Source organism: Natator depressus, chromosome 4 (genome assembly GCF_965152275.1).
Source record: "Natator depressus isolate rNatDep1 chromosome 4, rNatDep2.hap1, whole genome shotgun sequence".
Lineage (NCBI taxonomy): Eukaryota > Metazoa > Chordata > Testudines > Cheloniidae > Natator > Natator depressus.
The window spans coordinates 37,243,230-37,269,854 of NC_134237.1; the positions used below are offsets into that span (position 1 = coordinate 37,243,230).

The window sequence follows — 26,625 nt, forward strand, 5'->3', positions numbered from 1 at the left end:
CAGCTTGAGCTGGAGCTCAGGCTCTGAAGCTTAGGGAACAGTGTGGGCTCCAGTCTGAGCTGCAATTTCAAAGTGCTGTCTATACAGTCATTTCTAAAGTGATAGCATGAGCCCTGCTAACCCAAGTCTGTCGACCCCATCTAAATGGCTCACTCCAAGTCACTCCAAAATGCTGTGTAAACATACCCACTGGGACTTCCTAACTCACTTAGGATCTTTTGAAAATTGTATCCAAAAATCATGAAAGTAGACACAGCCAAGCTCCACCACCACGAGACATCTGCCAACATCCTGGATGCTTCACAATCAGATTTCCAACCTGGGGACAGCCTTATTGATATTAAAAAAAAATTTGCACCTCATGGCAATGGATGCAGACCACAGCTCAAAGCCACTAGTGCTTAACTCTTCAGCTTTTGGCACAGTCAACCACAATGTATTGCAGGTTCACTCACATGACATCCCTGCAGTGAATAGCACAAAACTCCAATGGCTCTAGAGATTCCTCTCCAGATTCAGAGTAGAAACACTCAATTGTTCATCTTCCCCCAAATCCTCATATATACAGTCATACAGAGATCTATCCTGCTCCTGCAATGACATTCCCTCTTTAATATCTACATGAGACCACATTGTTGGGTAGTGAGATACCACAGACTTCGATGCCATCACCAGGCAGACAACACACTCTTGTATAGCTCCTTTCTCACAAACACAATCAACATCATCATAAGGATGTTACAATCTCAATAAGAGATCAAAAACTGGATGAAGTGAAGCTGACACTAGTTCAACCTTGGCAAGACTGAAATAACATTGGTTAGAAGGGGATATGCGCTGAAGAACTAGCTAAGTCAATAATCATCTCCTTCCACTGAATGCATCTGTCTCCTACACCTCAAAATGATATGAAATTTCAGGGTCCTGTTTAACACGGCATTTTCCCAAGAAGATCAGTTAATGTGAAAGACAAAAAACAAAATTGGCTTTTTCTTTCTCAAGAGTGCTAGAAACTTTGTCTCTTCCTCCTAAATAGGGTTCTAACTGCAGTGATCCATTCACTTATCACCTTCAGACTGGATATCTGACTGTATCTCAGTGTGTCTGGGTCTGGAGAGCCCAGCAGTGCAGAGGAGCACCAGACAGTGCAGAATGTGGCAACTCATTCCTGCGCATCACCTCTGTTCTCCAATACCTCCATTGGGGAAGCCACGCAGTGCAGACATGGTGGGATCCAGGAACGGTCCCTCATCTTCACAATTACAAAAAAATGACAGTCATGGAAAACTCTTTATAAATATCTGATTGCAGCAATGCAAGAGGGAGAAAATAATTACAGCGGACACCAGTGATTAAAAAACAAAACAAGTAATAGACTAATATTTAAAAATGATACATTTAGGTGAGCTAATAGAGAACACTGTTTACTGATGCATCACAGTTTTAAAGAAGCTGAGTACCATGCTATTTTTAAATTGGTAATAATAACCTACATATGGTTTTGCATGAGCACATACAGTACACGAAACACAAGGAGATTCTGATTCTGGGTGTGAGATGAATAATTAGCTATACGCTTTAAAATAACAATTTGTTCTAAACAGAATGTGGTGAACAAAGAGAGAGCATTTAGATGTTTCTTAAAGAGGTTAACGCACTTCAAATTGCACAGTTACTTTGTCTTCACTTACTAGTATTTGATTTCTAACACAATCACTCTATAAAATGGGTAGGTTATTAGATAGTGTTATCAATCTTATGTTTCTTTCTAATTTATTTGCCATCAACAATATATTTTTGTACAGTACTGTACACAGTTACACAGTAGGTGCAGTGAAAGCATGTGATTTATGGTCTGAGACACATCACTATAAAAGATTAACATGTTAAAAGAATAGAAAGTTATTGGGCTCTGCCTCTCCCAGACTTTTATTCACATTTTAGTAAATGGTTCCAACCAGCAAGTGTTTATGAATGTTTTGCTTCTTTTACAAAGCTTTTCAATTGTTATAAGATTCTGTAACAAAACCAAACAGACCAAAACTCCCTACATAGGCATTAAGGGTTTATCTAAAACTATCCAATATTTAGAAGGTCTGAGTTAAGACATCTGTTTCAAATCTCCCTAAATTATTCTGACTTGTATGTTTCTATTACAGATGGCTGTAAATTTTTTTTATTCTGTGATTTTATTACATGAAGAAAAAAAACCCTCTGTATATTGAAAGGTTAGTGTGGCATATTTCAAAAGCTAAGGTTCCCAGTACACATCTTGCACAAGACAGTATTCCATTGTAAATTATTTAACAGGCAATCTCTTTAATTTGTCTCTCTTTTTTAAAGAATAACCTTGGAAAATGCCATTAAAAAGTTTGCAAACTAACTCACTGAAAAGTCATGAAATATCAAAGTTCAGAGCAGCTAAGTGCAGGATATCATTCTGCAAGAATAAGAGTTTTATGTTAGACCCCACCCATTGAAAATGAACTTCACTGCTGATGCCCTACCCCTTTACCTGTTACCTATCCTGCTTCTGTTAAAGATGACTGATCTACAAGCATTGCTGTTACATCTATCCTGTCATGCTGGTCACAAAAAAACCCAAACCAAAACAAAAAACCCTTAGAGAGCTACAAAGTAAAGATGATCTCTCACAACAGGTTGTGCAAATGCACAGGTAGACACTTTCCAGTCAAAACTTTGAGGGAACATGGCTTTTTAAAAATAAAAATTTGAAGAAGAATTTGTGTCATTTGAATGTTTTCAGTTTTTCAACAAAAAAATGAAAACTGAAAAATTTTTGGTTTTCAGTTTTTCATTTTGTCATTTGGAAAAGGGAGAATAAACACGTAAAAATAGGGAGGAAGGGAGAAAGGAAAAAATGGATTAAAAAATTTAAAAAATCATTTTTGATTTTTTGATCAAAAATAATTCACAGGGAATTTTGAAAAAAAATGAATCTTTAAATTACAAAATATTACATTTTTGGTCAGCCCTAGAACTGTTATCTAAGGCTAAACTTCTTAAAAAATGTCCTGAATTTGTAGCATTAAGTGACTGGAGAGCATAGATTGTGACACAAGCTCTATCTCACAGGTTCTCAGTGTGTATGGGATAACTCAGACTCTCTTCAATGACCAGGGGAGAAACTTCAAAGCACAGCTACTCCATAATGTATTGAAATTCTGAGGAACACACAGGCTCTACAGTTTTGCATCTCAGTCACAGGAGGACCAGTTTGTTGAGTGTCTTGGATATTTTTGGGGCCAGCTAATTTAAACAATGAAGATGAGCATCATGATAGTTGGGGTCTGTGGTTACCTCTAATTCTAATTGCTTATTGAAGTGACTGCCCCACATTTTAGGAGTATCCCCATTTAAGGAAGTGTAGAAAAGGCAACTTGGCACTTTATTTCTGGAAACTTTGTTTCATTGGGAACAAGAACAAAATCTTCCTCAGATAAAGGACAATTTTACTTACCTGCTGCCAAAGCTTTACCATTCCATTCCAAAAAGGTGACAGATCTGAGGTATCATTAGAGGTGGTTTTGGAACAAATTGATAAATTAAACAGCAATAAGTCACCAGGACCAGATGGTATTCACCCAAGAGTTCTGAAGGAACTGTAGTCTGTAAGTTAAATTAGTTTCTGTATCAGATGACTGGAGGATAGCTAATGTGATGCCAATTTTTAAAAAGGGCTCCAGAGGTGATCCTGGCAATTACAGGCCTGTAAGTCTGACTTCAGTACCAGGGAAACTGGTTGAAACTATAATAAAGAACAATATTGTCAGACATATAGATGAATATAATCTGTTGAGGAAGAGTCAATATGGTTTTAGAGGAAATCATGCCTCACCAATCTACTAGAATTCTTTGAGGGGGTCAAAAAGCATGTGGACCAAGGGGATCCAGTGGATATAGTGTACTTAGATTTTCAGAAAGACTTTGACAAGGTCCCTCACCAAAGCCTCTTATGCAAAGTAAGCTGCAATGGGATAAGAGGGAAGGTGCTCTCATGGACTGGTAGGTATAAATGGTCAGTTTTCAGAATGGAGAGGGGTAAATAGTGGTCTCCCAGGGGTCTGTTCTGGGACCAGTCCTATTCAACATACTTATAAATGATCCAGGAAAAGGGGTAAACAGTGAGGTGGTGTCAAGGTTCCTTCCCCACTCTGAACTCTAGGGTACAGATGTGGGGACCTGCATGAAAACCTCCTAAGCTTACTTTTATCAGCTTAGGTTAAAACTTCCCCAAGGTACAAAATTATTTTACTCTTGGATTTCCACTGTCACCACCAAACTTTATCTGGGTTTACTGGGAAAACATAGTTTGGACACGTCTTTCCCCCCAAAATCCTCCCAACCCTTGCACCCCACTTCCTGGGGAAGGTTTGGTAAAAATCCTCACCAATTTGCATAGGTGACCACAGACCCAAACCCTTTGATCTTAGAACAAGGAAAAAGCATTCAGTTTTCTTACAAGAAGACTTTTAATAGAAGTAAAGGAATCACCTCTGTAAAATCAGGATGGTAGATACCTTACAAGGTAATTAGATTCAAAACATAGAGAATCCCTCTAGGCAAAACCTTAAGTTACAAAAAAGACACACAGACAAGAATAGTCATTCTATTCAGCACAACTCTTTTCTCAGCCATTTAAAGAAATCATTATCTAACACATACCTAGCTAGATTACTTACTAAAAGTTCTAAGACTCCATTCCTGTTCTGTCCCCGGCAAAAGCAGCATACAGACAGACACAGACCCTTTGTTTTTCTCCCTCCTCCCAGCTTTTGAAAGTATCTTGTCTCCTCATTGGTCATTTTGGTCAGGTGCCAGCGAGGTTACCTTTAGCTTCTTAACCCTTTACAGGTGAGAGGAGTTTTCCTCTAGCCAGGAGGGATTTTAAAGGGGTTTACCCTTCCCTTTATATTTATGACAGGTGGCAAAATTTGCAGATGATACAAAATTACTAAAGATAGTTAAGACCCAGACAGATTGTGAAGAGCTACAAAAGGATTTCTCAAAACTGGGTGACTGGGCAACAAAATGGCAGATGAAATTTAATGTTGATAAATGCAAAGCAATGCACATTGGAAAGTATAATCCCAACTATACATAGAAAATGATGGGATCTAAATTAGCTGTTACCACTCAAGAAAGAGATCTTGGAGTCATTGTGGATAGTTCTCTGAAAACATTCATTCAATGTGCAGCGGCAGTCAAAAAAGCAAACAGAATGCTGGGAATAATTAAGAAAGGAATAGATAATAGGACAGAAAATATCATGGTGCCTCTATATAAATCCATGGTATGCCCACATCTTGAATACTGTGTGCAGATGTGGTCACCCCATCTCAAAAAAGACATATTGCAATTGGAAAAGGTTCAGAAAAGGGCAAGAAAAATGATAAGGGGCATGGAACGGCTTCCATATGAGGAGAGATTAATAAGACTGGGACTTTTCAGCTTGGAAAAGAGACAGCTAAGGGGAGATGTGATTAAAGTCTATAAAATCATGAATGTTGTAGAGAAATAAGATAAGGAAGTGTTGTTTACTCCTTCTCATGACACAAGAACTAGGGGTCACCAAATGAAATTAATAGGCAGCAGGTTTAAAACAAATAAAAGGAGTATTTCTTCACACAACGCACAGTCAACCTGTGGAACTCCTTGCCAGAGGATATTGTTAAGTTCAAGATCATAACAGGGTTCAAAAAAGAACTAGATAAATTCAGGGAGGATCGGTCCATCCATGGCTATTAGCCAGAATGGGCAGGAATGGTGTCCCTAGCCTCTGTTTGCCAGAAGCTGGGAATGAGCAATAGGAGATAGATCACTTGATGATTACCTGTTCTGTTCATTTCCTCTGGGGCACCTGGCACTGGCCACTATCAGAAGACAGGATACTGGGCTAGATGGACATTTGGTCTGACCCAGTAGGGCCGTTTTTATGTTCTTAAGTTAAAAGCTTGTTAATGGCCTAAGCCCAATAGAAAAAAAAATCATTATATTGGGAAATTGCAAAAGAATGCATGTGATCCCTTTCAGTTTGGAAAACAAGCATGACCATATAACAACTAAACTGGTGGGATGATCAGCCAAATTTCACCAGCTCTAAATTGACCGTTATTTCATTGAGAAGTGTAGGTTTAATAAATAGAAGTTTAAATACAGTCATGGAGGACAATTACAGACTGAAAGCTGGTATTCACCAAAGTGGAAGTGACTTTCTTCATGCCCAACAGACTAACCCCAAGCACAGGTCATGTGATCTTTGCATTCTATTTGTTAGCAATGTGCTTCTTGTTAAAAACAAACATAAAACCCCAAAAACTCTTAGCAGTTTTTTTCAATTAGATTAGGCAAAAATCAAAATGCTCAAAAGCAAAACCCACAATTTCAGTATAAAGCAAAATTTGCTACGGACATTTTTCATCGTTTTTGACTCACTCCACTTGCAAAACCAGTTTCAGACACAAAAATACCTTAGGTATATATATATATTTTTCAAAGATTAAAAACTATAATCTTTCAACTCAACGTTCCTTAGTTGGGATCTTGAGATTGATCATGATAGGAGGATGGAAATGCTTCTTTTTGTATCTGAAAATTGTGGCTTGAGTCACTGGTAAAGATGTAATAGGCCAAGGATGTCATGGTAGCTATATTGCTAGTGCTAGTTAGAGGGTACATAGGAACAGCAAGTCCAGTTCCCTGCTAACACAGGCAATCCCATCATATGATCCACTCATAAATTTATCAAGTCCTGTCTTTAAACTAGTTAGGTAGTTTTGTCTCCACTACTCCTATTGGAAGGCTATAGTACTACTGAAGGAGGAAAACACTTGTATATTCAGAGCTTAGACTACAAAAGCCCATATCTATTAATCCTCCTGAACACAAGCAGTCCTACTACTGTATTTACCCTGCCACTTTACCTTACGTAAAATTCTCAGTTTACCTTATGTGAAATGATGTAGCCAGAGACAAAAGCCACACAGCACAGAATTGTGTTGATTACCCATAGGCTCTGCATTGAATTATACCTCCTTTCTGTCTGGGTGTGCTGGAGAGGACGGAGGTCACAGAAATCCTTTTCCCTCAGTAGCATGTTACCATTGATACCTGGGCCTGGCATAATTTGCTGCTCAGTGATGTGAAATGAAAAGGGGTAGCAGCAGCTGACACAGCACCGGAAATCCTAGAAGGGCCTTTTATCCAGGTTGGGGCATCAAAAAGAAAAGAAAACTATGTTTTCACATGTCTTGATTTAAATAAATTTGCATCACTTTAAACTCTTTCCTAAATAGTTCATATATATTTGCTTTTTGTTCAAACTCCTGAAAACCGTTTTTTCCCAAATGCAATAAAACATTAACTAAACATTTTCAAACCTCACCAAGTGTAAAACTATCACCATAGTCTTCCCAGTATAGTAGTAAATATTTCAAAATATTAAATTCTATTTGTTTCATACAATCTCCAAATTGTCAGTTTTTAGTGTGTCACAGACTTTTGTATTGACAATACATCCCTGCACTATAGGTGTTGTCAAAATGGAAGCTGGACAATTTGATAAATGGATAGGGGACAACTAGGATTAAAGGCACATGAGAAGGCATGAGAGACAATTGCAGAGTGTGGGATAAGCATATTGGCTGAATGTCTTGGATAAACTGGATGTTTCTGATAAAATAGTTATACCTAAAATCCTTGCTGAATAGTACCTTGTTCTACAAGTAGTCCCTTAGACTTCAAAGGTCCTAGTCAGTATGCATAAAGGCATCACAGTCTGGCTCAGGTTTGGCAGTGAAATAATTAAATGTCAATATTTAAATTACCATCTTAAGCTTTCAGAAACAGCACCCCATTGAAATCAATATGGCAATTCACAGTTGCCAAAGTCAGTGTTTCAGGCTATCTGCTGATTCAGGAAGACACTTTACCTTACCGATTATGAAGGCTAGAAACTTAAATAAAAGGAAAATTAGATTATGAAGGAGAATTCCATGGTGAGCAGTGGACTTTGTGACAAATTAAGAATTGCAGAGTACACAGGGCCTGTGTACACTTCTACGTCACCTTTAGAGGAAAGAGCAAAGTCATCATACTTTCCTTGCATGCCTATTTTTTATTTAATCTTTAGATTAAATAGATTTCCTAGAATTACAGTTCTTTTAACATGAACTTTCCTCATTTGCTCATGCTGTACTAGTGGGGAAAGGCTCTCTTCTTTGAATCTAACAAAACTAAAGACCTGTTGTTTTACAACTACAGTGTGTGCCCTTCTCTGTTTAATTCAAGCCACGTCAGCAATGTCCTTCATCTTGGGTTGCTTTCTTGAGCACTCACTGTGGCTTTGTATATCTTTTACTTAACAACAAGTAATCCTCTGTGGGGGAAGTAAAGTATTTGAAGGTTATTTTTAGAAGGATTGCTATTGAATTAAATCTATAATGATTTTAAATAATCCTAATTCTTCCACTCCCACTCTCTCAGTTATGTAACAACTAAACATGCATGGTAAATTGACAAAAAGTTACAAGCTGTCCATAAACAGGAAGTAATGAACTATGTCTCCCATTTATTTTCCTCTCCATCAAATTGAGAAATGGATACTCCAAAGGACAAAAATTGTAGTCCTGCTCTCCAGTTTATATCTCTAATCTGACATTTGGAAGACTCCTCACTACTATAATGAAAGTAATTCTTATTTTCTATAAATGGATGTTGTTGTCATTTTGGGTCCAAATCTGCCTTTAGATACGCATGAACAATTCCCATTAACATCTATGGATGTTGCATAAGAATATATGAGGAGACAATTGGATCCACAGAACTAGATTCACACACAATGTGAGTTACATCAGAGATCAATTTGGCCCACATATTCCGAGAGCATTAGCATCTATGGTTTAGCAGTCCCAGAGTCTAGGAGTCAGCACTTCTGAACTCTATTATTCTATTGATTCTGGCAGACTTAGTCTTGTTTACATTGGGAGATGCAGGAAAATTAATCCAAGTTAACATTAAATGTAGATTAGTTATACTACACTAAACCCCTTGTGGACTCTCTTATGAAGAATTCAAGTAGCCTTAAAATTCAGTTTATCTTAATTTACCTTGGAAGTGAATTAAATGAAACTGAATTAAGGCCACTTGAATTCTCAATAAGGGTATGTCTACATAATAAAGAAAAACCGGCGGCTGACCAATGCCAGCTCACTCAGGCTCGCTGGGCTCAGGCTGCGGGGCCCTTTCATTGCTGTGAAGACTTCCGGCTCGGTCTGGAGCCCGAGCTCTGGATCCCTCCTGCCCCGCAGGCTCAGTCATCACATAAATATGCAGTTTTTCTGTCTACTTTGTACACAATGAAAACAAATAAGAGTTAAATGCAGCTTTTCTATCCCTATTCTGGTTTTGGTTCACAGCATTTTCCCTCATTACCTTCATTTACTAATAAATTTATCACTGAGCACATAGAACTATAAAATAGCACTTACAGTAAAGAAGCTTTTTATTGTGCTTTTTATCTGGATACATCCTGATGGGCATTTAAATGATACTCCATTGAGACACCAACCCAGCAAAGAATGTAAGCATGTGCTCAATTTAAGCATATGACTGACTTCAATTGGGCTACTTACATGATTAAAGTTAATCATGGACTTAAGTACTTTACTGGATCAGAATCAGATTGTATGAGATGTAGGGCTCAATCTGCATTGGAGCTGGACAGTCCCTTATTGTTTCACAGCAATTTCAACAACAAAATAGGGGGACCCATCTCTTTACAATTGAAAGTGTAACTATTATTTTTTTTAAGTTTCAGCTCATGCTGAGTATTTTACTTCTCGTGCACTTAACTAGTCTGAAGCATCAAGTAACACCATAACTAGGGCAGTAAAATGGACTTTTTTGTAGACTGTTTGGGATCCCTAGAGATTACATAGAAAAACATGATGCCTAGTGAATTGAAATAAAAATTGAAATTGGAATTGAAGCAGATACAGAGCATTTCTGGGCTGAGTACCAGTTCAAAGGACCTCATACTAGGTGATATATGAAAACTTCAATACAATTTTATTTTAGACAGAGTTGCACAAAGAAGCATGCACAAAGAACTGACCCATCAAATATAAATTGTTTCAATGTTCCTTTCTTCTGAATTAGTATCAGTGAGCTCAGTTTTACCACATTCATTTAAGCTTTTGTTCCTGTGCCATATATGTCAACAAAGTAGAGCTACTTGTTATAGTACAAAGTTTTTTTAAAAAATTGCAATTATCTACAAATGAAATATTTTAATTAGGAAAGACTCCTTATGCGCAAAGGAACCTACAATATTCTACTTAAAGATATAGTCTGAACTTTTCAAAGTAGACATAGAGAGATAGAGATATACATTTCATTAATTTGCTAAATATTTAGGATGATTGCTGTATAATATCACGGGTGTTCTTTATAAGGGATCATTACTTACTCATTAATACGATCAGATAATAGGGTACTTTTAGCATAGACTGTCTACAATTGTGCACACAGCCAATCAGTAGCAGCCACCACAACTCCCCTGACTTCCAGAAGCCAGGATTGGATGGCAGTGGGATGGATCACTTTATAACTTCTCTGTTCTGTTCATTCCCCTTGAAGCATCTGGCATCAGTCACTGTCAGAAGACAGGATACTGAACTAGATGGACCACTAGTCCGACCCAGTATGGCTATTCTTATGTTCTGACCTGCCTAACAGTTATCAGATGGCAGTTTTGGTAGAGGTCAGTTTTAAAGAGGGACTTGAAGCTATTTTATACTATATTTTTTGCTTGTCTTTAGATGAAGTTAACAGATTCCATGAGCATTGTGAAGGCTCCAGGACTAATAAATCTATGTAACTCTAATATAAAGATGGGAGGATGATGCTATCTTCCACATCATTCCGTAACATCATCCCAGGGAAGCATCACTCAGTTCCTGATTCTGCAAGGGGTCTAGTTCTAGGGGTGTCAATGAAAGAAGCTTGGGAACCGGTCTGAACTCTATATGTTTGTTCTTACATTCCTTCTGACCCTACATTCCCACTGATTTCAGCAAAATTGGAGGAGCTAGTGGGGTAATGCAGAATTGGCCCTATTTGTTTGCCAGCCCACACCAGGTCTAAATTAGGCCTGACAGAAAAAATATGGATTTGGTGAAAATAACATTTTTGTTGTTTAAGATAGCCCTGTATATTTTTTGCAGCATTTGATACCAGATTAGAGTGTTCATTATTGCGGGTCATAAAATTCAAGATTTTTTTTTCCATTTATCTATGTCTAAATTTAACATTCAACTAATTTGCACTCCTTGCCTTAAGTAGCTGAAATGATAACTTTAGATATGACATTCCTTGAAGCAAGAAGTAGGTTCTAGAAATTAACACAATTCCTCAATTCCAAGACATATTGTTTTGCAAAGAATAATGCTTGTTTTATTGGAACTTATTCTGGTGATTGAGTTAAGCAATTTGGAGGTAGCCAGAACATTTCATAGAGCCCAGCAAAGGCATGTGCAAGGACAGCACTAAAAAAATTCTTGCACTCTCAGAACTTAATCAGCAGGGATGTGGGGTTACTGTTTTAGGAATCTGACAAGATCCTCCATGCTCTTGACATTCTCTTCCCAAGTACTGCAGTGAATTGGATAGACCTGAGCATCCTTTCCTTGTCAGTTACAGACAGTACACATGACAAATCAGGGACAGAAATGGTGGGGAAATGTGAAATTATATATGGGAAAGTCTAGCAGGGAGAAAACTGGGCAGGCATCATTGGGAGGGAGAAAGATTCTAGTGATGCTAGCCACTACTAGCTCTATTTATTTCACTAATTCTGTGAACACTCCGTCAGAAGCCTGATATCACATCTTGACTTCTAACTCAATAACCTTTTCCAAAATCATTCCTTGACACTTTCATTATTAATCAAAGCAGAAAATGTTTATATTATGTCCACACGTGCATATCTTATGCTTTCTGTTAAAGAAGCAAAAGCATTTTCAAAACAAAACTACATTAGTAACAAGAATTGCTCTGACCCTGACTCTCACTCGGTACTTCACTTCTTGATTTCTTTGTCTCACTTTTGAGTTTCCCCATCTACAAAATAGGGATAATAAAACCAATCTACCTTATAGGAATGTTGTGAAGATTCCTCAGTTAATATTGTAAAGTGATTTCAGGATGAAAAGTACTATCAAAGTGTATTAACATTAGTTCATAGGGGCATTAAATGGCAAAATACAAAAGATATATATCCCTGGCAATTTGCACTTAAAAATATAGAGCACGGAAAAGTTTAAATGCTGTTTGAATCTTTCAGAAATTGAATTTCAATATTTCATAAAGTTTTTGCCTCTCTTATTTTTCCCCTCAATAAAAAGTGAAAAACTGTAGTATTATTCCAATAACCTTATACTTTGTTTATTGTTGCTCACAAAAAGGAATCCAGCTAAGTGTCCATTACATATTTCTTTGTCAAACTAATACACAGCATGAGCTTATGGACGAGCGAGGCAAGACATCCTTGTTTGACCTTTTGAAGACTACTTTAAAACTATGAAGACTATGTTATGCTGGAAAATGTAAGTACTGTATGTAATAAAAACAAATATCCTTTTTTCAATCAAAAGATGACTACAAAATAATGAATCATGACTGCTGACATTTCCCAGTGCTACATCCTAATATATCATGCTTACTTAAAGGCTTTGTTGTCCATATTAATTCATCTTTCCTCCTGGGTCAATTATGCTGTTTCATTCAAATCAATCCCTTAATCAAGTCCTTTGATAATCGCAGCTGTGGAGGGAGATATTTATCACAGAAATATAATGAAGGCACTTTATTTCAGTGCAGCATAGTCTACTACCACAATGGACCAATTTATGCATATGTATATATGCTAAGATTTTTCTTATCAACATACAAAAATGTCCTGTCATCTCCTGCTCCCTTTAAATAAAAAAGTTATGAAGGAATCATATTCTCCTCAAGTATGTGAAAGAAAGACCCCATTGACATTGCTAGAGAACTTTCTGGTATCTCTGACTTATTAAACTAGCTACTTTCTAGCAGCCTGATTCTACAGTACTTTCATGGTAGTTCTTACACAAATTGTCCCACTAAAGCTAATGGGGATACTTGTATTGTATTGTATTGATACTTGTATTGTATTGGATACTGCAGACTATGTGGCTCTGGGAAGGAGGATAAAGGAGTTTGAGGTGCAAGTCGTGTTCTCTTCCATCCTCGCTGTTGAAGGAAAAGGCCCATGTAGGGACCGTCAAATTGTGGAGGTGAATGCCTGGTTACGCAGGTTGTGTTGGAGAGAGGGCTTTGAATTCTTTGACCATGGGATGTTGTTCGGGGAAGAAGGATTGCTAGGAAGAGATGGGATCCACCTAACAAGAGAGGGAAGAGCGTCTTCGCAGGCAGGCTTGCTAACCTAGTGAGGAGGGCTTTAAACTAGGTTCACCGGGGAATGGTGACCTAAGCCCAGAGGTAAGTGGGGAAGTGGGATACTGGGAGGAAACACAAGGAGGAGGGTACAAGATGAGAAGCCTCCTGATTCATACTGAGAAAGTAGGGCAATGGGCTAGTTAAGGGGGAGGGATAGCTCAGTGGTTTGAGCATTGGCCTGCTAAACCCAGGGTTGTGAGTTCAATCCTTGAGGGGGCCAATTAGGGATCTGGGCAAAAACTGGGGACTGGTCCTGCTTTGAGCAGGGGGTTGGACTAGATGACCTCCTGAGGTCCCTTCCGACCCTGATATTCTATGATCTTAGGTGCATGTCCACAAACCCAAGAAGCCTGGGAAAAAGGCAGGAAGAATTGGACGTCCTGGCACAATCAAGGAACTATGATGTGATTGGAATAACAGAAACTTGGTGTGGCAGTTCACATGACTGGAGCACTGTCATGGATGGGTATAAACTGTTCAGGAAGGGCAGTATGAAACTGGAGAAAAGCCTGTTGAGAGTCTTTCAGTTAAGTCTAGAGGCGAGAGCAACAACGATGATGTCATGGTGGGCATGTGCTATAGACCACAGGATCAGAAGGATGAGGTAGACGAGGCTTTCTTCGGACAACTAATTGAAGTTTCCAGATCACAGGCCCTGGTTCTAATGGGGGACTTCAATCACCCTGACATCTGCTGGGAGAGCAATACAGCAATGCACAAACAATCCAGGATATTTTTGGAGAGTGTTGGGGATAACTTCCTGGTACAAGTGCTGGAGGAAACAACTAGGGGCCGTGCTCCTCTTGACCTTCTGCTTACAAACAGGGAAGAATTGGTAGGGGAAGTAGAAGTGGGTGGCAACCTAGGCAGAAGTGACCATGAGATGGTTGAGTTCAGGATCCTGACAAAAGGAAGAAAGGAGAGTAGCAAAATACAGACCCTGGACTTCAGAAAAGCAGAATTTGACTTCCTTAGGGATCTGATGGGCAGGATCCCATGGGAGGCTAATATGAGGGGGCAAGGAATCCAGGAGAGCTGGTTTATTATTAATTCCAATTCAGCAGTCTCTGGTTGGAGTCTGTTTTTGAAGGTTTTTTTTGTTGAAGAATTGCCACTTTGAGGTCTGTAATCGAGTGACCAAAGAGATTGAAGTGTTCTCCGGCTCGTTTTTGAATGTTATAATTCTTGACGTCTGATTTGTGTCCATTTATTCTTTTATGTAGAGACTGTCCAGTTTGGCTAATGTACATGGCAGAGGGGCATTGCTGGCACATGATGGTATATATCACATTGGTAGATGTGCAGGTGAATGAGCCTCTGATAGTGTGGCTGATGTGATTAGGCCCTGTGATGGTGTCCCCTGAATAGATATGTGGACACAGTTGGCAATGGGTTTTGTTGCAAGGATAGGTTCCTGGGTTAGTGGTTCTGTTGTGTGGTATGTGGTTGCTGGTGAGTATTTGCTTCAGGTTGGGGGGCTGTCTGTAAGCAAGGACTAGCCTGTCTCCCAAGATTTGTGAGAGTGATGGGTCGTCCTTCAGGATATATGCCATCATGTGCCAGCAATGCCCCTCTGTCATGTACATTGGCCAAACTGGACAGTCTCTACGTAAAAGAATAAATGGACACAAATCAGACGTCAAGAATTATAACATTCAAAAACCAGTCGGAGAACACTTCAATCTCTTTGGTCACTCGATTACAGACCTAAAAGTGGCAATTCTTCAACAAAAAAACTTCAAAAACAGACTCCAACAAGAGACTGCTGAATTGGAATTAATTTGCAAACTGGATACAATTAACTTAGGCTTGAATAAAGACTGGGAGTGGATGTGTCATTCCACAAAGTAAAACTATTTCCCCATGTTTATTTCCCCCCTTCAACCCCCCGCTGTTCCTCAGACGTTCTTGTCAACTGCTGGAAATGGCCCACCTTGATTATCACTACAAAAGGTTTTTTTTTTTCTCTCCTGCTGGTAATAGCTCACCTTAAGTGATCACTCTCATTACAGTGTGTATGGTAACACCTATTGTTTCATGTTCTCTGTGTATATAAATCTCCCCACTGTATTTTCTCCACATCCGATGAAGTGAGCTGTAGCTCACGAAAGCTTATGCTCAAATAAATTGGTTAGTCTCTAAGGTGCCACAAGTACTCCTGTTTTTTTAGTTGGTATTGTTCCTGTTTTAAGCAGGGGATTCGACTAGATGACCTCCTGAGATCTCTTCCAACCCTAATATTCTATTATTCTATTTTACAGTGGCCAGAACCAAGTGTAAAAAAACTCCATTTTTTTAATAACATGCCTATAGACAAGCTTTTCTTCCTAACCCCATACATTTATAGGATGGTTTATGTGCTGATGCATGAGGCTTAATATCCTTTATGCATTTTTAATCTTGCTGGTGGAGATGAGGATATTAGTATTATCCATATAACTGATTTTGAATCCCACTGTGCTCTTGTCTTCAATAATATCTTCCAGTAATGAGTTCCCTAGGTGAAATGTGTTGTGTAAAAATATTTCCTTCTATCAGTTTGAAATATACTGCTCCTTATTTTCATTGTGGGTCCCACTGTTTTTGAATTATGAAAAAGGTAATAAATTATCCAAATTAGAACTGGTTGAATCAATGAAGTCAATTTAAAAAAAATTAAATAGTTGAGATGGAATGAAAAAACAAAATCTTACTGACAATAATTGGAGCAATATTGGATGCATAATTGCTACTGAAATCAATGGAAAGAACATTGAGCTCCAAACTACCTACAAATAATTGTTAATAACTTGTTTAATTTCTTAATAAAGGAATTTTCCCAATTGTTAATACATTTGCTTAGCCTATTCTGTTCAAATAAGCTGGTGCATTGATGTTCAATGAGCTTTAACTATAGTTTGGAGGTATAGTAACAGACTAGTTTTGAGCTAAAGGGAGATTAAATAATGTTAAATACAAGTAAACATTTGAAAGCAAGTTAATTTTTAATGACTTGTAATTAAAAAAAATCAAATTTTGCAGAAACTTTAAAATAAATCCAGCAATTTTCAGGCAACATGGGTTCTCTCAGTCAAAGGTATATGGAGGATATAAAAACGTTTTTGCAATAGAAGCTGGCTGCAGACTTGATTTTCACTTCTCCATAATAACAGAAAGTAAACTAAAGCCTTCCTTCAATGGTGATTTTCTCTTTTCCCCTAAATACATCATTTTATCCCAAAATTACACTGGTCCATTTTCCAAGACTGACAATATACATGGATCAACAACATGCCGGACCAACAACAGGTTTAAATTCCAGTACTTCACAATCCATCAGAGCTAAAAAAAAACACCTGCTGCTCCCCACTGGGATACCTCGGTTTCTGATTGTACAAGTCTTTCATATTTAGCCTTTGTTCATGAGATATCAGATGGTAAAACAGTCATCTTTGTGTTGAGAAACAGCATTTTAGACATTAACAGAGGTTTTAAAAATTATTCTGATATTTCTGTCACTCTGAGGGTTGTACACAAATAAGGCAACTTGAGTTTATGGGATGAGGGATACTAAATGCAATTCCAATAAAAATTCAAAACTCTAAAATACTTCTAAAATAACTTTTCTTCCACAAAATGGTGGAACACGTTTGGATTGTTCACCTTTGTCACTCACAAAATTATCCCATTCTCGTGTCACTAAAGTTTTCCCTCAGACACACATCCCACCACATGTTATCATGTATTCTGTCTCTATAGCTATATAAGTTGTTTGAAGTGCAGTGATAGCATGTAAAAACAAAGTAAGGTAGTGCATGGTAATTATATTCTACCTATACAGGGCTTAATTATAAAATGCTCTCTATCTTATATCAGTGTAAACACTGCATTTACTCTGTTATGATTAGCAATGGAAGTACTAATAGAAGACCTGGGAATTATTTAAACAATAATCCCCACTCAAAGGTGCTGTCAAGAGATAATTAGCCATGACGCAAAGGGTAAATTCAGCCAATGCTGAATAAAATCAAATGGTATATCATCAGTATTTTGGAGTAAATTATCTGCCAGTGGAACTGACAAGTTAAAAAAATGGAAGTTTTAGGGTGCCTGTTTTAAAAAGGGTTTAGTATGAGTCATTAACTATACGTTTTGGTTGCAATAAGCACAGGATATAGGCTTTGTGAACAGAAATAAAGTAGAAACACAAATGGACTATTTCAGTGATTGTCTAATACAAACTGCAGGAAACAGTTTGATCAGCTATTCTAGATATTAGAAAAGGAGTACTTGTGGCACCTTAGAGACTAACCAGTTTATTTGAGCATGAGCTTTCGTGAGCTACAGCTCACTTCATCGGATGCATAGCATATCGTGGAAACTCGAGCTGTAGCTCACGAAAGCTCATGCTCAAATAAACTGGTTAGTCTCTAAGGTGCCACAAGTACTCCTTTTCTTTTTTCTTTTTACGAATACAGACTAACACGGCTGTTACTCTGAAACCTATTCTAGATATTGTTACTGAACATAGCAGGATAGATTCTGATACATTTACACATGCTGAATAGCATTTTACTCCATGAGTAGTTCAACTGAAGTCAATAGGGATATTCATGGAGTATGGTGCAGTCCACTGTGACTAAGGAGATCAGAATCTGGCCTTATAAGTAGAGATGAGCACAATCTACAAGATTTAGACTCATATCTGTATCTTCACTTTTCTCCAATTTTGGAATGTTGGGATTCAGTCCCATTATGCAGATAGGCCCAAATTGTGAAACTGAGTCATGAATCAGACTTCTCCCTAAATTCGAGATGGATTGCATGGGGGTCCTGACTCAGGTCAGGCCTACCAGTAAACCATAAGCACAGTACAAAATGCTGACATTCAACTGCTTATTTTTAGAAATTCTTGGAATTTTTTACTTTTTTAAATCATGGAATTTTCATTTGTCATATTTGTCTCTAGTTCATATTGCCAGACTAAAACTACATTAAGTTGAAGCTAAGATTAAGAGTGCATATTAGTATTTTGGAGTAAAATACATACCAAGGATGTTATCATTATCACCCTTCATAAATAAAAAATAAAATAAAATAAAATAAATCCACAAAATTTAAAGATTTAAGGTTAATCTTAAAATGATTAGTGTATAACAGCGGCTTTAGTACAAGACTAGAGTAAACTAGTGTTTCAGACATTAGATTTTTTTCATTCACCCTCCCCCCGACACACCCCCAGTACAGGATAGAGTTAAGGTTGCCTGTTGCCTTAACTATGTATGTCTATACCTTAATATGTTTAAGATAGTGAATGTTGGTGAAAATGAGGTAGGATCAGAGGCTAAAATAGAGAAAGAACAAGTCAAAAATTACTTAGACAAGTTAGATGTCTTCAAATCACCAGGGCCTGATGAAATGCATCCTAGAATACTCGAGGAGCTGACTAAGGAGATAACTGAGCCATTAGCAATTATCTTTGAAAAATCATGGAAGATGGGAGACATTCAAGAATACTGGAAAAGGGCAAATATAGTGCTCATCTGTAAAAAGGAAAATAAGGACAACCCGGGGAAATTACAGACCAGTCATCTTAACTTCTGTACCCGGAGAGATAATGGAGCAAATAAATAAGAAATCAATTAGCAAACACCTAGAAGATAATGAGGTGATAAGTAAAAGTCAGCATGGATTTGTCAAGAACAAATCATGTCTACCAACCTGACAGCTTTCTTTGACAGGGTAACAAACTTTGTGGATAGGGGGGAAGCAGTAGATGTGGTATATCTTGAATTTAGTAAGGCTTTTGATACTGTCTCACATGACCTTCTCATAAACAAACTAGGAAAATACAACCTAGATGGAGCTACTACAAGGTGGGTGCATAACTGGTTGGAAAATCGTTCCCAGAGAATAGTTATCAGTGGTTCACAGTCATGCTGGAAGAGCATAACGAGTGGGATCCCACAAGGAACAGTTCTGGGTCTGGTTCTGTTCCATATCTTCATCAATCATTTAGATAATGGCATAGAGAGTACACACATAAAGTTTGCAGACGATACCAAGCTGGGAGAGGTTGCAAGTGCTTTGGAGGATAGGATTAAAATTCAAAATGTTCCGGACAAACTGAAGAAATGGGCTGAAATAAATAGGATGAAATTCAATAAGGACAAGTGCAAAGTACTCCATTTAGGAAGGAACAATCAGTTGCACACATATAAAATGGGAAATGACTGCCTAGGAAGGAGTACTGCGGAAAGGGATCTGGAGTTCATAGTGGACCATAAGCTAAATATGAGTCAACAGTGTGACACTGTTGCAAAAAAAGCAAACATCATTCTGGGATGTATGATCAGGAGTGTTGTAAGTAAGACACGAGAAGTAATTCTTCTGCTCTACTCTCCGCTGATTAGGCCTCAGCTGGAGTATTGTATCCAGTTCTGGGTGCCACATTTCAGGAAAGATGTGGACAAATTTGAGAAAGTCCAGAGAAGAGCAACAAAAATGATTAAAGGTCTAGAAAACGTGACTTATGAGGGAAGATTGAAAAAATTGGGTTTGTTTAGTCTGGAAAAGAGAAGACTGAGAGGGGACATAACAGTTTTCAAGTACATAAAAGGTTGTTACAAGGAGGAGGGAGAAGAATTGTTCTTCTTAACCTCTGAGGATAGGACAAGAAGCAATGGACTTAAATTGCAGCAAGAGCGGTTTAGGTTAGACATTAGGAAAAACTTCCTGTCAGAGTGGTTAAGCACTGGAATAAATTGCCTAGGGAGGTTGTGGAATCTCCATCATTGGGGATTTTTAAGAGCAGGTTGGACAAACACCTTTCAGGGATGGTCTAGATAACACTTAGTCCTGCCTTGAGGGAGGGGAGTAGACTAGATAACCTCTCGAGGTCCCTTCCAGTCCTATGATTCTATGTTTGGGTTTCCTTTGGGGAAAACTGTATCTACTCAACTTCAATTCCATCTGGGAGTTTTTAAAAAATAATAGTTTAAAATTTCATACATGAATGCTAAACAAACAGAATGTCACCAAGTGATATTTCTAATAATTTGGAAACATTTAGTATCAATCGTAAATATTTTATTTTAATTTTCAAGGCCAGATTCACAGTATGCTCTTTCTCCCACCCTGGAGCAGCACAAAGAAGACAGAGGAAACTGACCAGATTTTCCCATTCATAATGTCCACATTCCTCTTCAGATGTACTCCAGTTTCCCCCTCATTGCTGTCTCCGAACATTCCCCTGCCCACATTTGGGTTATGTCTACACTATACACTACTTTCAACATCTTGTAGGGTATATGTAGCTACACACCTCAGTCAAAAGCAAGCTGTGTCCACACACTGCACTGTGTAGCTACACATCAGTGAAAGGCTCTGGCAAGGGGAGGTCCGCTGCCTCTCTCACCCAGCTAGAACCTTTCCCCATTGTTGGAATATTTTCCTGTGGTAGGGAAAGGCTGAGGCAGCTGGGAGGCAGCAAGACACTATATGACTAAAAATAGCAGTGTAGATTGGAAGGCAGAGCTTGGGCCAGTAAAAAGCCATGTAGGGTATGAAATCAGTCACATACCCACACCCGTCAAGTGGGTCTATACTCTACTCACCTAAGCCTCCCTGTAGCACATAAGAGCCTAGTCTCCGGTGAGCTGTTATCCTTTGGTCTAATTTCAGTTGTTGGTTTTAGTGTGCAGGTCATGGGTAGTGTTCCTGTTCTGTGATATACAGGAAGTCAGATCAGATGACTTGGTGGTCCTTTCTGGCCTTGATCTCTATGACTATGACTAAGCCATGCCTCACTGTAGTAGTGTGGAGTTTTAAGTAGTGTGGGCTTCGACTTAACCCCCCCACAACCTCCTACAGACAGCGCCTCCCTAATTTCCCTCTTGTCCTGTCTCCCACATTGCCCAGCTACACACATCCGTGTTTTTCCTGACTGGCACATTCCTCGACACACACACTCAGCCTGATTTCCCACTCCTGCCTTCCCTGTGGAGTAGATATAGTGTAACAGGCAGTTTTTGTTTTGTATTAATGGCATTTTTTGCCATTACTCTTTTATGAGTGAAAGTTTCTTCTTTAAGGGCTGACAATGTTCAGCTACAGAGAATTCCATGAAAAATAGTCTCTTTTCAAATGGCTGTCATCTCCTCTTGTTCACAGTGGGATTGAGCCTGCAGGCTTCCCACAGGCAAATGGTGGCCCCCTTTGTCAAAACTGACACAGCCTCCCACTGTTTCCAAAAGAGTGAAATCAAGCTGCCCTCTGGGAAGATGGTGACCCGTCATAGCAATCGCAGCATGGAAATGATTCTACTGAGGTTAGTATTATGTGGAAAAGATGATGCCAGGGAAGCAGCTAAGATTACATTCCCCAGAGTATGCAGAAAAACGAATGTATATATCAGAGAAGGGGAGCACTCAATCTGGCCCTTAGAGGGTTTTATAATTAAGCTAAACACGGGGAATAGACTGGATACCATCATCCACAGCTTCGTTACTGTCAGACCAGACCCTCTGCCCAATTTGTCTAAGTTCTCTGAATTAGAGTTTTATATTTTTCTTTAGACTAAAATAGTAAAAAACTACTGTTTTCTATTTATGCTGAAATTTCATGTGGGTGGAGGGAACCATGCCCTTTCTTAAAACTATTATTTACATATATTACTCTCTTGTGGCATTCATCCCATGTCTTTCTAGTGCTAGACTTCTGAGATCATTCTTCTACTACATACACTTAATTGACGTAAATTGTATTGCCAGAGTAGTCCATTTTTGTACACATATAAGAGTAGCAGAAGCTTATATTTTCACAGAAGGGGGAAATTCAGAGTTTGAATACTGATGGGTTGATGAATTAGAATTTAGGATTCATAATTGGGATTAGCTCTTTGGACCTGAGATATGGATATTTGTAAAATTGTGTTAATGATTACCACCTACAGAAATCCCCTTTTTGGCCTGAGTATGGTGCACTTCAGAAATGGTTCTGTATGTTGTGAAAAACAATCACAGAGGGCTTGATTTTGCCACCTTTACTTACACAAAGTCATAAATCAACAGTACTGCTCAGTATGAATAAACACATCAAAATCTAATCCAAGAATCTTGTCCTGAACATTTTTATGACAGTTTAAGGTAAACGATCTATTTTGCCAACATATAAAAGCATAATATCCAAGTCATAAAAATTCTGTGAGACTATAACTTTTATCTTATTTTAGAATGAGTTCAGGTTGAAAAAAAAAAAAAAGACCACAATAGCTAAAAGGTGAAGTAGATTAATATCCTTGCTTTTTTATTTGAAAGATTTGTCCCAGGTCACCAGTGAGGTCCTGCTGGTTTCACAGTGGACAAAAATCCACTGTATAAAATATATATTCCATAATTCAGCATTGATCAGAGTCCTTGAGGTAAAAAATACAAGGAAACTAAATTATTTTTTCCCTGCAGAAAATGGAGGTACATTTATGTAAGGTTGAGGTTTGGTCAAGTGGCATGTAAATGCTACATTTTTATCTCTCTGTCATATCTCGTTTGTTTCTAATGACACTTTTTCAATTTCTAATGCTAGAACACCTCACCACATACAGATACCTAATCCATTTATTTTGTGTACTGAAAAATAAATTCCTACTAAACCCCTTGCACATTAAATTTTATCAACCCTTAATGGAAGTTAGATGTTTTTTAAAGTGACTTCTGTAATAAAAAACCCAAACCCAAAAATTGGCATGTCTTTTTTCTTGCTGTCATCTAAACTCTGTACACTTATTAAATATGAGACAGCTGTAAACTAAAGGCATCTTTAATGTACTCAAAAATAATTCAGACAGACAGCAAGCTGTGCTGTTTGAAATTTTGCAAACAAACACTTGCTTATCCCACACAATAATTCAGACAGAATACCTGCCATCAGTCCAGAGACTGAAGCTGATGCAAAGCAGAAGTTTGATCAGCAAAGGAAAATACAGGAAAAGAAATTTAACCATGAATGTATTTGTTAGATTGGAGAGGTCCATTCCATATTAATGAATGAAAGATTAAGAGTGTTTTATGCAGGAATCCGTGCCTTCAGAGTGCAGAATTCTGGGTTTTGGATCTCTAGGTGTCTACAGATCTTTGAAAACCTTGCTTGATTTTCTGACACATCAATAGCTCTTGTAATTTAATTTTGTACTAATGAGATTGCAGTATGCATGGAAGCCTTATTAAGACATGCATTCTGAACATCTCAAAGATATTTAGAAAGAAAATCAGCCCCAAACATGTACTTTTATACCAGCTTTTCCTTACTTTGTATTTTTTGCCAAATACATGTAATCATTGTTTGCTGCCTTTTACATTGGTGTACATAGAATGCAGATGAAGAAAGAGCTTTAAATCGTACAAAGAATCAATGAGTAAAAACAGGATGTGCTTGCTAGATGTATTTGATCAAATTGTGGAATAAAGATTTGACTAAACAAGCCAGACATTATTTGAAAATTTGCCCAAATCAGAAAGAGATTTACAGTTACAGATTACTCATCTCAGACCATAAATTATTCCTGCATTTAGCTATAGCATTTTGAGTCTTTTGAATTCTCTAGTACAAACTTTTGTGGCAAACAAGAACCAAAAGATATCACAACAGTATTATCAGACACAGATTAGAATTATAATGTTAAGGTGAGAAGTTGGAAGAGGCCTTTTTACATTAATGAAATAGTGGCAAAGATACTTCCAGTGCATTGTGGTAAATCTTAATTTGAATTAGCACTCAAATTAAAGACACAGAAATAATTTAATTCCCAAATCTAACAAGTTTGATAAGTCTATTATCAAACATGATAAAATTAGAAGTTATTAAAAAAAAAAAAAAAAAAAACCTCACACACTCCTCTTCCTAGATTCCACACAGCCACACTCAGGGAGTTCTGAAAACTCCAACTTTATTAAAATAATTAGTTAAGTAGGAACCAGAAGCCTTAATGCACCCACAGACTGGCATCAAGCCTGAGATAGCAATAAAATAAATAATACATAATTATAATAATAAAAGAGCATAGAATCATAGGACTCGAAGGGACCTCAAAAGGTCATCTAGTCCAGTCCCCTGTACTCATGTCTAACCTGCTTTTAAAAGTCTCCAATGATGGAGATTTCACAGCCTCCCTAGGCAATTTATTCCAGTGCTTAACCACCTTGAGAGTTAGGAAGTTTTTCCTAATGTCCAACCTAAACCTCGCTTGCTGCAATTTGAGTCCATTGCTTCTTGTCCTATCCTCAGAGGTTAAGAAGAACAATTCTTCTCCCTCCTCCTTGTAACAACCTTTTATGTACTTGAAAACTGTTATGTCCCCTCTCAGTCTTCTCTTTTCCAGACTAAACAAACCCAATTTTTTCAATCTTCCCTCATAAGTCACGTTTTCTAGACCTTTAATCATTTTTGTTGCTCTTCTCTGGACTTTCTCAAATTTGTCCACATCTTTCCTGAAATGTGGCACCCAGAACTGGATACAATACTCTAGCTGAGGCCTAATCAGCGGAGAGTAGAGCAGAAGAATTACTTCTCGTGTCTTACTTACAACACTCCTGATCATACATCCCAGAATGATGTTTGCTTTTTTTGCAACAGTGTCACACTGTTGACTCATATTTAGCTTATGGTCCACTATGAACCCCAGATCCCTTTCCGCAGTCCTCCTTCCTAGGCAGTCATTTCCCATTTTGTGTGTGTGCGCAACTGATTGTTCGTTCCTAAATGGAGTACATTGCATTTGTCCTTATTGAATTTCATTCTATTTATTTCAGCCCATTTCTCCAGTTTGTCCGGAACATTTTGAATTTTAATCCTATCCTCCAAAGCACTTGCAACCCCTCCCAGCTTGGTATCGTCTGCAAACGTTATGTGTGTACTCTCTATGCCATTATCTAAATGATTGATGAAGATATGGAACAGAACCGGACCCAAAACCGTTCCTTGTGGGACCCCACTCATTATGCCCTTCCAGCATGACTGTGAACCACTGATAACTACTCTCTGGGAATAGTTTTCCAACTAGTTTTGCACCCACCTAATAGTATCTCCATCATGTCTTAACTTCCTGAGCTTCTATCCTCCTTCCACAGCACATATTTCAAAAAAAGGAGATAAATAGAATCTGTACAGATCTGTGGATCTGTACAAGCAAAATAAGCTGAAGAACTCCAGTTAATGGCAAGTAATTTTCTTCTTTACGAAATTGCTTGCAGATTTCCACCTTCCTGAAGATTGAACAGCGGTAACAATTCAGTCTAGGAAGAGGGCTCAGAACAGCCTAATTAATGAAACATTGTAAAGCAATCACCTCACAAAAGGTATCTGACCAAGGAGCCTTAAAACCAAGAAAATGATGGGCAAATATACCTATTACTACTGAGTCCCAAGTGTTTCATTAGCAACAAGTAATGCAGTAGGAAAGCAGAGTTACAGGAAAATGATCTTCATTAAGTATACAAAGAGGCTAGTGTTACATACTAAAGCTCTTTAACTCTGTCGTTGCTGACTCCACCGTGTATTCCTGAGTCCCTTGTATCACAGACAACTAGGTTCCTCCTGAAACATGACCGTCCTTCTCCAGTTGCACTCATCATTCTCCACCAAGTAACTACATATTTCAGGGATGTATATTTTGGGAAGATAGCTTGAAGATCCAGCTTTAGTTGTACCAGAACTCAAACTTACTAGAAATCAAAGCAAGGCTGAGGTTCTAGTAGCAATATGAACATCCACCAAGGTCCATGAATAGTTGGCAGACCCGGGCTGATGTAGCTCATGTAGCCTACATCCTGCTGCCACAACGACACCTTACCGTAGGCTGCTGTCTTCCATGACGACTCTTGGCTGCTTCTGTAATCTTGTACCATAAGGGAAAATATAGGCGATGGCACTTTTTTCATAATCTATCTTTGGGAGGCAATGAAGCTGGCTGACTTCTCCATCCTTTATCTCCCCACAAAAATAGTCTCTGTCTTACTGTAACACTGGCTAGAATAAGAACAGAGTCAAGTACTATCCTGCAATTCTTTACATTGTCACTAGAAACGCATTCGAGTTTTTAGTAACCACACACTAAGGAAGTGAAGCCTCCTAACCCCAAGAGTGTTTTTG

The 26,625-nt window shown here is 38.1% G+C and overlaps 1 pseudogene; it reads right to left on the reverse strand.

The window, feature by feature from the left end:
• Positions 1-1,178: 1,178 nt before the first annotated feature.
• The window catches only part of LOC141986232 (bifunctional heparan sulfate N-deacetylase/N-sulfotransferase 3-like), a 51,037-nt pseudogene continuing 25,590 nt past the window's right edge, over positions 1,179-26,625 (reverse strand).